Source organism: Acinonyx jubatus, chromosome C2 (assembly GCF_027475565.1).
Source record: "Acinonyx jubatus isolate Ajub_Pintada_27869175 chromosome C2, VMU_Ajub_asm_v1.0, whole genome shotgun sequence".
In the NCBI taxonomy this organism is placed as follows: Eukaryota; Metazoa; Chordata; class Mammalia; order Carnivora; family Felidae; genus Acinonyx; species Acinonyx jubatus.
This window is the reverse complement of record NC_069384.1, coordinates 80,421,582-80,437,892: the sequence shown is the minus strand read 5'-3', so window position 1 is coordinate 80,437,892 and position 16,311 is coordinate 80,421,582. Positions and strand designations below refer to the sequence as shown.

Sequence of the window (16,311 nt, the reverse complement as noted above, 5' to 3'; positions counted from 1 at the left end):
GCATTGTGGTTCTCTTTGATTGTTTTTTAAAAGAATAGTTTATTAAATCTTACTGTGGTCTTAAGTGTTGTTTTTCTTACAAGCAAAACATTTTTTTCTGTGATAAGGCATCATCAAATTGATAATGGAAGTCAGCGGGAAATATGATTAAATTTCAACACTAGCATTATGCCCAACTCTAAGCTTTTCATCTGGTCTGCCTGCCTTTTCAGAGAGAAGGGAAGAGGTTGAGGTACAAGTGGATGATTACTGTATCTACAAGCTTTATGATCGTATTCAACTTAGCAGTTGACTTTTTGAATCCAGCAGTAAAGAATTTTGAATTGTCCAACTCAGTTACTCCTGCCAGAAACAAAAGGCACAAAGATTGATGGCAGGGATGCTGCTTTTGATGAGAGATTGAAGCTCTTAGAGTACACTTACTAAACTCAGAAGCCAAACAGTGGCCACCATCACGTGATAAACATAAATTTGACATGGAAAAGACACAGCTTTAGAAACAGAAAACCTGGAGTCTAGTCCTCACCACTTCACTCTTAGGAATTTGGGACAGTTCATTTAATCTGAGTCTCGGTTACCTGCAGAAGGCAGAGTGCTGACTCTAATCATCTTCTGGGAGTGTTCTTCAGCGGTAAGATCTATTAGCAGAATTCTTGGGAAAGTAGCTGTCTTAGTTTCAGGAAATACCATGATAAGCCCCTAGGGCATAAGGGCTGGCTAGGGCTCAGGCAACCAAAAAGGGCCAGAAGGCTGCACTTACAGAAGCAGGAAATTAATTTTTCTTGGGGGTCAGGGTGAGGAGAAGGTGCTCCCTACAGGATGGGGGAATGAAGAGAGGGGAGGAGTTGGATATTGTGGGAATAAGGGCCCTGCATGCAGTAAAACCTAGGGAGAAACCAGTAGGGAATGATCAAAAGGACGTTTATAAACCAGACAGCCTGAAATGTCATTTTAAGTGCTTTGTGGCATAATGGGCAGCGTGACCCTTCCCCCAAACCCTCCATGTCTTCATAAACTTAAACACACTAATGTTCTGTGAGACTGGCAGCTTGCTGAAAGAGGAGCAGGGAACCATATGGACATGTTGGAGAACAGAGATGGTCTCAGAAGAACCAGAGCTGGGAGGAGAGGGGCCCTCCAAAATATATACCCTTGTGAATCAGCAGAAGGCTTAGTGGGGCTGTGGACCTTGGGTGGGCACAGTGGGGCCCCGGCCCACCTGATCTAGACATGAGCAGAGCCCAGCGAACCTTTGGATTGCCCTAATGATGTGGAATCTGCAGGCTGCGCTCCAAATACTACTACCGGCTTCCTCTTCAGTGTTTTCCCTCTCCTCACATCAGTGTGAATTCCTCTGATCACCTCTGTGTATCAGTAATTTGATTAGAACATAAGGTGTTTTCCCGTTCCATCATTTTCCTCTTCAGCATGTTTCTGAGCCCCCTCTGTTGTCCTGAAGTTATTTTCTAGCTGGACCTCATTTTGTTGTTTTGTTTCTTTTCCTCTTTTTCTTAGAAGTGTATTGACAGAGGTTCTGGTTTATTTCCTACTCCTCTCTTCCATTTGTCATTCAGATTTTTATATCCACAGATTTTATTGCTTCCAACTTCAGTTGTTAAAAGAAATTTATATTTAAATGTGCCACATTTGATTCTGTTCTGTGACAGTTTCACATTCTCACCCTAAGTGAAAATAATCCCTTTAGAGTTCCATCTTAAAGCACTAACAACACTATGTAAAGATTATGCTAGTGTGAAGAGTGAATTGGTATAACCTTTTTGTCAAGCAGTTTGGCAAAATAGTGCTTAACAAGAGCCTTCAAAATGTTTATACCCTTTGGTTCAGTGATCACACTTCTAGGAATCTTTCCACTGGAAATAATCAGAAATATGGTCAAAGAATTATGTATAATATGTTTATTGCAACATAATTTACTTGAGATAGGGACAGATTGGAAGCAACCCAAATGCCCAGCAAAAGGAAAATAAATTTACATCCATATGATCAAAATTATGCGGCAGTTAAAAACTATGCTTTTCCATGAACCTGGCAGGCAGTTTAAAATATGTGGATAACCATTCAGAGTATCCAGGATTTTCAGGAAGGAAAAGAGTGGCTTGGGTCCCTTTAGGAATTTAATTTCCTCCACTGACTATGAAAATCAGACCATCCTAAAGGTGGGAGTGGGGAACTGTAGCCCAGTTCCAGGAGTTCTGTCTTTGCAAGTCTGGGGGCCTTCAGAGTCCATATTTTTATGGAGGTTTCCATATGATTCTGTCATGAGCACAGCCTGAGACACACCCCCGCCCTCACCACTAGGACCTTAACTCTGATAAGAATTGGGGAGCAGAGCAGAAAAAAAAATCGTTCTTTCCCAACATTTTTACTGTCTGGGGAAATGCTATTTTGAAGTTAAAAAAATTTTAAATATATTGTATTATTACATATTTGTGGAGGAAACTAACATATGCATAGAAAAAATAAACATGCCAAAATATTTATAGGGTTTAAATTAATAGAATCATGGTTCAGAGAAGTGAGGGTATTTGCCCAAGTTCTCATCGGTAGCAAAATGCTGGAGTAAAGATTCAAACCCAAGTCTACCTGACTATAAAGTCCATGCTCTAACGTCTGCTGAATGTTCCTTAAATTAAAAAACCATGTGGAGGGGCACCTGGATGGCTCAGTCGGTTAAGCATCCAGCTCTTGATTTCGGCTCAGGTCATGATCTCACAGTTTGTGGGATCGAGCCTTGCATCCAGCTCAGCACTGACAGCGTGGAGCCTTCTTGGGATTCTCTTTCCCTCTTTCTCTACCCCACTCCCCTCCTCTCTTTCTCAAAATAAATAAACTTTAAAAACAATTAAAAACCACGTGGAAGGGGTGCCTGGGTAGCTCAGTCAATTAAGCCTCTGACTTTTGCTCTTGGCTCAGGTAGTGATCTCACAGTTGGTGAGCATGGGCTTTGTGCCAACTGCATGGAGTCTGCCCAGGATTCTCGATCTCCCTCTATCTCAAAATAAACATTTTAAAAATGTGGAAAATAAATACAACTGTGATACCGTAAGTGTGGTAGATTGAATTATTAGTCCCAATTACTCACTGCCCTGTAAGAGTGTTTTACATTCATACCCTTGTTGTGGCCTCATGATGGATAGAATGGATTCTATTTATTTTGATATGAGGCTTGACCAAGTGACTTGCTTTGGCCAGTGGGTTAAGGATGAAGTAATGCAAAGGAAGGCTTCAAATGGACTAGCACATTTGAGCCTTATTTCTTGTACTCCTGCCTTTTGGCATGAGAACAATCAAGCAACCTCTGGTCTAAAGGGAGTGAGAAATGCATGGAGCAAACATAGACTCAGGCTGCAGCATAAAGCTTAAATCCCAGATAATCTGAAGGTACACAGTTTTGTTTTTTTAATATTTTTTTAATATTTATTTTTGAGAGAGACAGGAAGAGGCAGAGAAAGAGGGAGACAGGATTCAAAGTGGGATCTGTGCTGACAGCAGACCCGATGCAGGACTCAAACTGACGAACCACGAAATCATGGCCTGAGCTGAAATCGGACGCTTAACTGACTGAGCCACCCAGGTGCCCTTGAAGATACTTAGTAAAAAATAAATGATTATAGTTTTAAGTTAGTTATGGATTGTTATATTTTATATAGAATTATTATGGCAGATGTGAATCATAAAGATGTTCGTGTTAAGCAATAAAACTGAATCTCTTGATATGGCAATACAAGTCCAAATTTGGTCATACAAATGTAAGGTCTACAAGTTCTTACCATCTGGGAAAGGGATAGCAAGGCCTTTTATTTAATGCAGACTGCCTCATTACTTGGTATGAGAGCTAGTCTCCAGTGAGGAGGGAAAAATTCACATAGAAATGCATGGCATTCTGAGAGAAAAGGAGCACAAACCTCAAATCTCTCAAGTTCTAGGGTAGGGAAAGCCAGTTGTTGTGGGCCAGGCCCAGAGTAAGGATGAACAGTAAGAAAAAGAGAAGAAATAAGCTGGTTTCCAGAGTTCATCAGGAAGTCCTTTTCTTTTAGGTCATGGAAATACATTCTGCTCATGAGGCCACAGCAAGTGTATGAGTCTAAAGGATATAAGGTTCTAGGTTCAGTAGCCTTTGAGGTTGGAGTTGGAAGATCCTGAAACCAAGTCACTGTGGGCATCTTATGTGAGTTTTAGAGAACTGTGATTCAGTCTGTGAATCTTTAAGTCTAATCACTCGTCCCACATTTATGGTCCCTATTCACATTTTTTTAAACACTTCAATCAAAACAATAAAATAAATCTAAGAGAGTTTCTCTAAATGTTTAGTATTATTTAATAAGAAATATCTATGAGCAAGCAAATTATAAAACATAAGATTTTATACCTTTTTTTTTCAAATCCCACTCCTGAAAATATATCACTTAAAAATTTTTTTTAATTTTTTTTTTTTTTTGAGAGAGAGAGAGAGAGAGAGAGAGAGAGAGAGAAGGACCGTGAGTGGAGGAAGGGCAGAGAAGGAGACACAGAATCCAAAGCAGGCTCCAGGCTCTGAGCTGTCAGCACAGAGCCTGACGCAGTGCTCAAACCCATGAGGTGTGAGATCATGACCTGAGCCAAAGTTGGACACTTAACCAACTAAGCCACCCAGGCGCCCCATCCTGAAAATATATCCTAAGCATATGATTCAAAACAAGAGTACACCATTGGTTTTTTGGCTTAGTGGCTTCTGGCAGACTCAGTCTTCCCACACATTACTATAAATTGGACAAAATACAAAAGCACAAAACCTGAGGACATTGGAGAGTAATCAAAAGGAAGCAGATTCTGGAAATACTCAGAGAAAGAATGTCGTAGAAAATTACCCACTTTTGGAGCTTTTTGCCTAAAGACAAGCCACAGTCAGCTCTGTCTGATCTGACTAAAACAGAACTCTTTCTGTCTTTCTGATCTAAAGTATCACAGGACAAAGTTCAGGGAAATCCCAGGTACTGGAAAGGGGAAGGTGGAATCTCAGAAAGGGGAGAGGCATGGAGAGAAGCCCCTAAATTCTGTGTATAAGCTATCCAAATCTCTGGTTGACCCCTGAACCACATATGCATTGGAGATACTTGAGTTTAAGAAGAACTGAATTGACATTTGAGCTACCTTTCAAAAGGTAGAGTTTACAGCTTAAGTCCAAGAAAACTGCTCGTTGATTAAAAAATCCTTTGGAGGGGCGCCTGGGTGGCTCAGTCGGTTAAGCGTCCGACTTCAGCTCAGGTCACGATCTCGCGGTCCGCGAGTTCGAGCCCTGCGTCGGGCTCTGGGCTGATGGCTCGGAGCCTGGAGCCTGTTTCCGATTCTGTGTCTCCCTCTCTCTCTGCCCCTCCCCCGTTCATGCTCTGTCTCTCTCTGTCTCAAAAATAAATAAATGTTAAAAAAAAAATCCTTTGGAGAAGTATAGCAAAATCTGGAATTTCTACAACATAGCATTTATGAGATCCAAGATATATTTGAAGATACAGGAAAATGTGACCCATTCTCAAAAGAAAAGATAATCAGCAGAGACCAATGGTGAGAGGACCCAAATGTTGAAATTAGCAGATACAGATTTAAAAGTTACTATAACAACAACAACAAAAAGTTGTTATAACCATGTTCAAAGGAGTAAAGAAAAAATGTGCTCCTGATGAAGGAAAACATAAGGAGATGCATCCAGACTATAAAAAAAAGTACTAAGTGGAAATTCTAAAACTGAAGCATACAATATCTGAAATGAAAAATTAACTGGCTGAATTTAGCAGCAGGTTTTGGATGGCAGAGGAAAGATCCAGTGAACTTGAAATAATGCAATCTGAATAACAAAGAAAAAAGGTGGAAAAAGAAAGAAAAAGCCTGCAAGACTTGTGGGACAATATAAAAAATTCAGGATATGTGTTATCAAAGGAAAGTCAGAGTGAGGTTAAAAAAAAAACAAAACTTTAGTAAATAATAGATAAAATTTTCCTGTATTTGGTAAGAGGTAGAATTTACCAATTAAAGTCAGTGAAATCCCGGCAGGGGAAATATAAAGAAACCATGCTTACAAACACTATAGGCAAACTGCTGAAAAATGATAAAGGGAAAAATCATGAAAACATTGCATGCAGAGGGACAATGCTTCAGTTAACTGCTGACTTTTAGTGAAAACATGGAGACGGTAAAACATTTTTTTTTTTTGTACCTTTTGATCACTCACCCTTTTGCCCACCTTCCACCTTCTGCCTCTGGCAACCACCAATATTCTTTGCATCTGTGAGCTTGTGGGGTTTCTTTGTTTTTAATTCCATGTAAGAGTGAGATCATGCAGTATTTTTCTTACTCTGTCTGACTCATTTCACTTAGCATAATGCCCTTAAGGTCTATCCATGTTATAGCAAACAGCAAGATTTCCTTCTTTTTTATACACATGCATAGATGTAGATATAGATATAGATATAGATACCACGTTTTTTGTATCCATCAATGGACATAGGTTACTTCCATATTTTGGTTATTGTAAATAATGCTGCAGTGAGCATAGAGGTGTAGATACATTTTGAGATAGTGTTTTCTTTTACTTCAATAAAAACCCAGTAGTGGAATTGCTAGGTCATATGGTAGCTCTATTTTTAATTTTTTGAAGGGCCTCCATACTGTTTTCCATAATACGTGCACCAATTTACAGCCCCACCGATAGTACTCAAGGGTTACCTTTTCTCCATATCCTTGTCAACACTTGTTATTTCTTGGGTTTTTTTGATAACAGTCATTATAACAGGTGTGATATATCTCATTGTGGTTTTGATTTACATTTCCCTCATGATTAGTGATACTGAGCACCTTTTCATGTACCTGTTGGCCATTTAATGTCTTCTTTGGAAAAATGTCTATTCAGTTCCTCCTTTATTTTTCCTCATCATAGTAAGTGTACTCTTTATTCCCTATCACATATTTCGGCCATCCCACCACCCATTTCCCATCTAGTAACTATCAGTTTGTTCTCTACAGTTAAGAGTCTGTTTCTTGCTTTGTCTTTCTGGTTTTTTTTCCTTTGCTCATTTGTTTTCTTCATTGTACAGAAACTTTATTTTGATGTAGACCCAATAGTTTATTTTTGCTTTTATTTCCCTTGCCTCAGGAGACATATTTAGAAAAAATGTTGCTACGGCCAATGTCAAAGAAATTATTGTTTGTGCTCTCTTGAAGGGTTTTTATGGTTTCAGGTCTCACATTTAGGTCTTTAATCTATTTTGGGGTTATTCTTGTGTATTGTGAAAGAAAGTGGTTCAGTTTAATTCTTTTGCATGTAGCTGTCCAGTTTTCTCAATATGATTTGTTGAAGAGACTGTCTTTATCCCATGGTATATTCATTTCTCCTTTGTCGAAGACTAATTGACCATATAATTATGGGTTTATTTCTGGGCTTTCTATCCTATTCCATTGATCTATGTGTGGATTTTTGTGCCAGTACCATACTGTTTTAAGTACTGCTTTGTAATATAACTTGAAGTCTGAAATTGTGGTATCTCCTTTTTTTTTTTTTTTTTTTTTTCAAGATTGCTTTGCCTATTTGAGGTCATTTGTGGGTCCATACAAATTTTAGGATTGTTCTAGTTCTGTGAAAAATGATGTTGGTATTTTTATAGGGATTGCATTAAATCTGTAGATTGCTTTGGGTAATATAGACATTTTATTTTATTTTTAAAGATTATATTTTGAAGTGATCTCTACAGCCAATGTGGGGCTTGAACTTAAAACTCTGAGATCAAGAGTTGCATACTCCACTGAGTTGGCCAGGTGCCCAGGATAGTATCGACATTTTAACAATATTTGTTCTTTCAACCCATGAGCATTTCTTTGTATTGTCTTGAATTGCTTTCATCCATGTTTTATAGTTTTCAGGGTACGAGTCTTTTACCTCTTTGGTTGAGTTTATTCCTAGATATTTTATTGTTTTGGGTGCAATTGTAAATGTGATTGTTTTCCTTTTTTTTTAATTTTTTTTAATGTTTATTTATTTTTGAGACAGAGAGAGACAGAGCATGAGCGGGGGAGGGGCAGAGAGAGAGGGAGACACAGAATCCGAAGCTGGCTTCAGGCTCTGAGCTGTCAGCACAGAGCCCGACGCGGGGCTCAAACTGGTCAACCACGAGATCATGACCTGAGCCAAAGTCGGAGGCTCAACTGACTGAGCCACTGAGCACTCCTGTGATTGTTTTCTTAATTTCACTTTCTGCTGCTTCATTATTAGTATATAGGAATGCAACAGATTTCTGTATGTAGATTTTGTATCCTGTGACTTTACTGAATTCATTTATCAGTTCCAATAGTTTTTTGGTAGAGTATTTAGGATTTTCTATATATGGTATTATGTCATCTGCAAATAGTGAGAATCTTACTTCTTCCTTACCAGTCTGGATGCCTTTTTATTTCTTTGTGTTGTCTAATAGCTGTGGCTAGGACTTCCAGTACTGTGTTGAATAAAAGTGGTGAGAGTGGACATCTTTCTCTTGCTCCAAACATTAGGGGATAAGCTCTCAGTTTTTGAGTATGATGTTGGCTGTGTGTTTTTCACATAACGACTTTATTATCTTGAGTATGTTCCCTCTAAACCTACTTTGTTGAGAGTTTTTATCATGAATGGATGTTGTACTTTGTTGAATGCTTTTTCTGCATCTGTTGAAGTGATCATATGGCTTTTATCCTTTCTCTTACTGATGTGATGTATTACCTTGATTGTTTTGCAAATGTTGAACCACTCTTACATCTCCAGGAATAAAGTCCCACTTGATCATGGTAAATTATTTTTTTAACATATTGTTAGATTCATATTGCTGATATTTTGTTGAGGATTTTTGCATCTATATTCATGAGAAATCTTGCCCTGTAGTTCTTTTTTTGTAGTTTTACTCTGGTTTTGGTATCAGGGTGATACTGGCCTCATACAATGAATTTAGAAGCTTTCCTTCTTCTATGTTTTGGAATAGTTTGAGAAAAGTAGGTATTTACTCTTCTTTAAATGTTGTAGAATTTATCTGTGTGGCTGTTTGATCCTGGACTTTTGTCTGTTGGGAAGTTTTTTGATTACTAATTCAGTTTCATTGCTGATAATTAGTCTGTTCAAATTTTCTATTTCTTCCTGCTTTAGTTTTGGTAAGTTATAGGTTTCTAGAAATTTATCCATTTCTTCTAAGTTGTCCAATTGCTGGTTTTCATAACATTCTGCTGTAATTGTCTGTGTTATTAGTTGTTATTTCTCCTCTTTTTTTTTTTTTTAACATTTTTACTTTTTTTGAGAGATAGAGACAGCGCAAACCGGGGAGGGGCAGAGAGAGGAGACACAGAATCTGAAGCAGGATCCAAGCTTTTAGCTGTCAGCACAGAGCCTGACACGGGGCTTGAACATACAAACCGTGAGATCATGACCTGAGCCAAAGCTGGACACCCAACCGACTGAGTCACCCAAGCACCCTTATTTCTCTTCTTTCATTAGTGATTTTATTTGGTCCTCTGCCTGTTTTTTTATTTAGTTTTGGAACTTTTACTTTTTTATTGAAGTATAGTTGATACACATTGTTACATCAGTTTCAGGTATGCAGCATATTGATTCAAGTAGTCTATACATTATGCTGTACTCACCACAAGTGTAGCTTTCATCTGTCACCATACAACACTATTATAATATCATTGATTATATTACTTATGTTTTACCTTTTATCCCCATGACTTATTCCATAACTGGAAGCCTATATATCCCACTCCCCTTCACCCATTTTGCCCATTCCCGCACTGTCTTTTTCATTCTTGCCTCCTGTGACATAAGTTAATTGATCACACAAGCATGGGTTTATTTCTGTGCTCTCTGTTTTGTTCTATTGATCTGTGTCTCTCTTTTTGTGTCAGCACTGTACTGTTTTGATTACTACAGCTTTGTAGTATATCTTGACATCTGGGAATGTGAAACCTCCAACTTATTATTAACGATATTCTTCCAGTCCATGAGCATGGAGTATCTTTCCATTTCTTATTGTTGTCTTCAGTTTCTTTCATCAGTATCTTAGAGTTTTCAGAGTTTTCACCTCCTCAGTTAAGGTTTTTCCTACAGATTTTTTTCTTTTCAGTACAATTTTAAGTGAGATTGTTTTTTTAATTTTCCTTTCTGCTACTTCATTAGTAGTGTATAGAAATGCAACTGATTTTGATATTTTGTATCCTGCAACTTTACTGAATTCATTTATTCTAATAGGTTGTGTGTGTGTGTGTGTGTGTGTGTGTGTGGTCTAAGGGTTTTCAACATATATCATGTCATTTGCAAATAGAGACAGTTTTACTTTTTCTTTACAATTTGGATGCATTTTGTTTTTTGTCTGATTGCTGTGGCTAGGACTTCTAGTACTATATTAAATAAAAGTTGGGAAAGTCAACACCTTTGCCTTCTTCCTGATCTTAGAAGAAAAACTCTCAGTTTTTCACCACTGAGTATGATATTAGTTGTGGCCTTTATTATGTTGAGATATGTTCCATCTAAACCCACTTTGTTGAGAGTTTTTATCATGCAGATGTTGAATTGTGTCTAGTGCTTTTTCTTCATCTATTGAGATGGTCATATGATTTTTATTTTTCATTTTATTGATGCAATGTATCATATTCATTGAGCTGTAAATATTGAACCATCCTTGCATCTCTGAAATAAATCCTACTTGATCATGGTAAATTATCCTTTTCATGTATTGTTGAATGTGATTTGCTAATACTTTGTTGAGGATTCTTATATCTATATTCATAGGGATATTGGCCTGTAGTTTCCTTTTATTGTAATGTCTTTGGTTTCGGTATCAGGGTAATGCTAGCCTCATAGAATGTATTTTGGGAGCTTTCTTTCATCTATTTTTTGGAATCCTTTGAGGAGAATAGATATTAGCTTTTCTTTAAATGTTTGCTGGAATTCATCTGTGAATCCATCTGGTCCTGGACTTTTGTTTGTTGGGAATGTTTTTATTACTGATTCAATTTCATTACTAGTAATTGGTCTGTTCAGATTTTCTCTTTCTTTTTGATTCAGTTTTGGAAGAATTGTATGTTTCTAGGAATTTGTCCATTTTTTTCTAGGTTGCCCAATTTGTTGGCATATTGTTTTTCATAGTGGTCTCTTATAGTCCTTTGTATTTCTGTAGTGTTGGTTATTATGCCTTCTTGTTCATTTATGATTTTATTTATTTGGGTCTTCCCTCTTTTTTTTCTTGATAAATCTGGCTAAAAGTTTATTCATTTTGTTTACCTTTTCAAAGAACTGGCTCTTGGTTTCATTGATCTTTTCTATTTTGTTAGTCTCTATTTCATTTATTTCTGCTCTAATCTTTTTCCCCCCTTCTACTAACCATGGATTTTGTTCATTTTTTTTCTAGTTCCTTTAGGTGTAAAGTTGGAGTGTTTATCTGAGATTTTTCTTGTCTCTTGGAGTAGGCCTTTATCACCATAAATCTCTCTTAGAACAACTTCCACAGTGTTTCAAAGATTTTGGACCACTGTGTTTTCATTCTCATTCTCATTTGTCTCCATGAATTTTTTAAATTTCCTTCTGATTCTTCATTTACCCATTAGTTGTTTAGTAGCATGCTGGTTAGCCATCACATGTTTGTGTTTTTAAAATTTTTTTCCTATGATTGATTTCTAATTTCATATTGTTGTGGTTGGGAAAGATTCATGATATAATTTCAGTCTTCTTAAATTTACTGAGACTTGTTTTGTGGCCTAATGTGATCTATCCTGGAGAATGTTTTATGTGCACTCGAAAAGAATGTGCATTCTGTTGTTTTTGGATGGAATGTTCTGTGTATATCTATAAAGTCCATCTGGTCTAATGTGTTGTTCAAAGATACTGTTTCTTCATTTTCTGCCTGTATGACCTATTCATTGATGTAGGTGGGATGTTAAACTTCCCTATTATTGTATTAGCATCAGTTTCTCCCTTTATGTTTATTAATGTTTGCTTTATGTATTTAGGTGTTCCCCTTTTGGGTGCATAGATATTTACAATTGTATTCTCTTGTTGGATTGATCCCATTATTATGTAATGACATTCTTTGTCTCTTGATACAGTCTTTGTTTTAAAGTCTATTTTGTCAGATGTAAGTATTGCTACCTGGCTCTTTTTTTGCTTCCATTTACATGGAGTATCTTTTTTTATTCTTCACTTTCGGTCTATATGTGTCTTCACATCTGAAGTGAGTATCTCTCTCTCTCTCTCTCTCTCTCTCTCTCTCTCTCTCTTTTTATCATGTTTTCCTTTTAATTGACTACTTAATTCACATTGTTTCTTCTCTTGGCTGTTATTTTGGTAACAATTAGGTCCCCACCTCTCAAGAACATTGTTTCCCAGCAGGCTGACACAGAGCCATTGTGAACACAGGCCCCAAACTAGGGCTTTTGGAATAACAACAATGACAAAAATAGCCTTTCTTTTCACCTAGGAAGGGATTGTGAATCAGAGGGTCCAAAGCTCCAGTTTCCAAACACAGAAAACACTGGGAGTTGAGGTAAAAATGGAAACCAAAATGCATCAGAAATGAAATATAGTATTCCCTCATATATTCAAGGTCAGGATGGTTTTCGAGAAAGAAGTATCTGATCATTTGGCCTCTTGTATTAAGAATGGCCCCACTCCAGCATTTTTAAAGAAAGATGTTCTTGTTTCTATTTCACTTCCTAAAGGGGTATGAAATCTAATATAATCAGTAAGAATAAATCAGCTCACTCACAAGATACTCCCAGATAATGTGCTGATCATAGCACATTATTTCAAAGTGACAAAATTCAGGATAATCTGAGAAAAGAATTCAAAAGTGACAGCTACATTTGCTGATAGGTTTATGTGAGACACACATACATGTTTTTCCAGTGTATATGTCAAAAGACCAAGACCATCAAGATCGTCAAAATAAGTTATTTTGTACATTATAATGCACAGAACAACAGAGGGAAGGACAGTTTCTCAGAGAATGACCAAAAGGCATTTTGCAAAAGGTTCATATCACTCCTAGGCAGAAGGACTGGAGCCCAGTGCCTTATGTCCTTTTATTAGTTTGACCCCTCCTCTTCTTTGGTTGCAGTGGCCTCAATGGGAGCTGTCTCTTCTAAACGTTCTGCTGACTTTTCCTCTTCCTCCTCCACTTCCTCCTCATCCTCCTGGGAATAGAGGTCGGGTATTTCTGCATACATTCCTGCATGACCCAGAACTGGTCTACACAGTCTGACCCCTTGACATTCTCTGTGCTATGGTAGAAGCAGGAAAAGGCTGACTTGAACTGTTCTTCATAGGGGCCACTGGCCATTCCCCCAAGACATGGGCAGTTCCAATTAATGTCTCCATTTGGCAGGATCAGTCCATACTCTTCATACGGATCATTGGGATCATCAGCCACCAGCTCTGCTTTGCTGGAGTTTCATGGTCTTCTTTGGTCACAAATATAATTAGATCCTTCCCTTCCTGCCAGCAGTAGGCCATGGTTTGCAGCTTAGGCACTCAGACCTCCCAGCAATAGTGGTGGGGGTAGCACAAGCAGAGGAGGGCTCACAGCTGTGACCTCTGAAATGAGTCTCTTGTAGGAAGCATATAGATTGTTGTTGTTTTTTAAATCCATTCCACCACCCCCATGTGTTTTGATTAGAGCATTTAGACCATTTATATTTAAAGTAATTATTGATAGGAATGTACTTATTGCCATTTTATTACTTTCTGGTTGTTTTTATAGTTCTTTGTTCCTTCTTGCTCTCTTTCCTTGTGATTGATGGCTTTCTGTAGTATTATGCTTGCTTTTCTTTCTCCTTATCTTGTGTGTATCTGTTGTAGGTTTTGGGCTTGTGGTTGTCATGAGATCCATATATAACATTTTAAGTATATAGCAGTCTATATTATGTTGGTGGTCACTTAAGTTTTAACACATGCTGAAAACTGCTTTTTTACTCCCCTGTCCACCATGTCTTACTTATATATTGTCATATTTTACATCTTTTTGTTCACAACTTCTTTATTTCTAATTATGGCCTTTTCTTTTCCACTGAAAGAACGCTTCTTGTTAGTGGTGATGAGCTTCTTTAAATTTGTTTGTCTGGAAAACTCTTTATCTATCCTTCAATTCTGAATGATAACTTTGCCAAATAGAGTATTTTTGGTTGTAGATTTTTTTTTTCTTTCAGTACTTTGAATATATCATGCCATTCCCTTTTGGCCTATCAAGTTTCTGCTGAAAAATTAGCTGATAGCCTTATGGGGTTTCCCTTGTATGTAACTTCTTCTCTTTTACTGTCTTTAAAATTCTCTTTATCCTTAACCTTTCATATTTTAATCATTATGTGTTATGGTGTTAACATCTTTGGGTTTATCTTGTTTGCAATTCTCTTTGCTTCCTGAACAAGGATTACTATTTCCTTCCTCAGGTTAGGGAACTTGTTAACTATTATTTCTTTAAATAAGTTTTCTGCTCCCCCCCCCCCCGCCTCCTTGTGAGACCCCTGTAGTGCAAATATTTGTTCATTTGATGTTGTCCGACAGATAATTGTTTAAAGTTATTTCTTCCTTTTATTGTTCAGTGTGGATACTTTCCATTACCCTATCTTCCAGATCTCTGGTCCATTCTTCTGTATCGCTAATGTACTGTTGATTCCTTCTGGTGGATTTTTCATTTCAATTATTGTATTCTTCAACCCTGATAGGTTCTTTTTTATGTTTTCTCTCTCTTTGTTGACGTTCTCACTGAGCTCTTCCACTCTTCTCTCTAGTTCAGTGAGCATCTTTATGATTATTACTTTAAACTCTTTATTCAGACATATTACTTTTCTCTGTTTTATTTAGTTCTTTTTCTGAGGTTTTTGTCTTGCTCTTTTGTTTGGAGCATATTCCTCTGTATCATTTTGCTTGACTTCCTGTTTGTTTCTATGAATTAGGTAGTATAGCTGCTTTTCCTAACTTGAAGGAAAGTGTCTCATTTTGCTTGATTTTCTTATGTTTGTTTCTATGAATTAGGCAGAATAGCTGCTTTTCCTAAACTTGAAGGAATAGCTCTTTCTCCTAAATTTGAAGTATGGTCGTCCCCTCTGTAGACTATGTATGCCTGGTGATTCTGGCTGTCTGTCTGGAGTCTTTGGGTGCTCCATGCTGAGGCTGCCCTAGTGGGAAGGCCAGAGCTGATGTGGATATAGGCTGGGACAGTCCCAGGGCTCTCTGTGCAGAGGGTACCTTGGCAGGACAGCTGAAGCTGAAGTGGTGCAAGTCAGGAGGTCCTGAGGTTCTCCCTACAGAGGGCACCCTAGCAGGACAGCTAAGGCTGAAGTAGGTGTGGGCTGGTGCAGTCCCTTGGCTCTCTATGCAAAGGTTACTCTGGCAGGACAGCTAAAGCTAAAAGGGGGGCAAGCCTGGGTGTCCTGAGGCTCTCCATGTGTGTGTGTGGGGGGGGGTTCCCTGATGGGGTGGCTGGAGTCAAAGTGGGACATGGGCCAGGAGGTCCCAGGGTGCTCTATACAGAGGATGCCCTGGGAGGACAGCTGAAGCTGAAGTAGATACAAGTGAGGGCTTCCCAGGACTCTCTGCACAAAGGGTGCCCTGGTGGGGTGGCTGGAGCCTAGGCAGGAATCAGCCAGGGTTTTCAGAGCACTCTGTGCCAGGGGTGCCCTAGCAAGCCATCTGAAGTCAAAGTTGTATGGGCCTAGAGTGTTCTGAAGTGATTTGTGCCTGTGTCATTGTGTCACGATGTCGGTAGTGAAAGCTAACAGGAGGTATCCCAGTGTGCTGTATGCTGGGGTGGCCTCAGTGGGATGGCTGGGGTTAGTTTAGGCCAGGGACCCAGGACTCGCTGAGATGAGACGCTGGCTGGGATACCTGGACCCTGCTCCTGTCCATACTATCTAAGTGGAAAAGGAACACAACTGTGGCATTAGCCATCCCTTCTGACCCTGAGAGAGTTCCAGCAGCTTTCCCATCACTTCGCAGGGTTCTAGGGCTGGATCTTTTATATTCCAGTTGTTTTTTTTCCCCACAGCTTTTTTTTTTCTGTGCCCCAGAGCATCCAGGGCTGGTGTGAACTATAGGCCCAGTGCTCCCTGAGGCAACAGGCATGCTATGGCACCTGCACAGTTCTCCATCTGTGCTATCATGGTGGAGGGGGAGCGTAAACTGTGGCATTCACCAGCACCTCTGACCTAGAGAGAGTTCCAGCAGCTTCCTTGCTGTTTTACAGGGTTCTAGGGCTTCCTTTATATTCTAGTTGCCTTTTTTTTTTTTTAATTTGAGGGAGACAGCATGAGTGGGGG

General features: G+C 38.6%; 1 pseudogene; it reads right to left on the bottom strand.

Moving 5' to 3' along the window:
• Positions 1-13,041: 13,041 nt before the first annotated feature.
• LOC113599761 (mitochondrial intermembrane space import and assembly protein 40-like) lies at positions 13,042-13,754 on the bottom strand (annotated as a pseudogene).
• Positions 13,755-16,311: the final 2,557 nt, after the last annotated feature.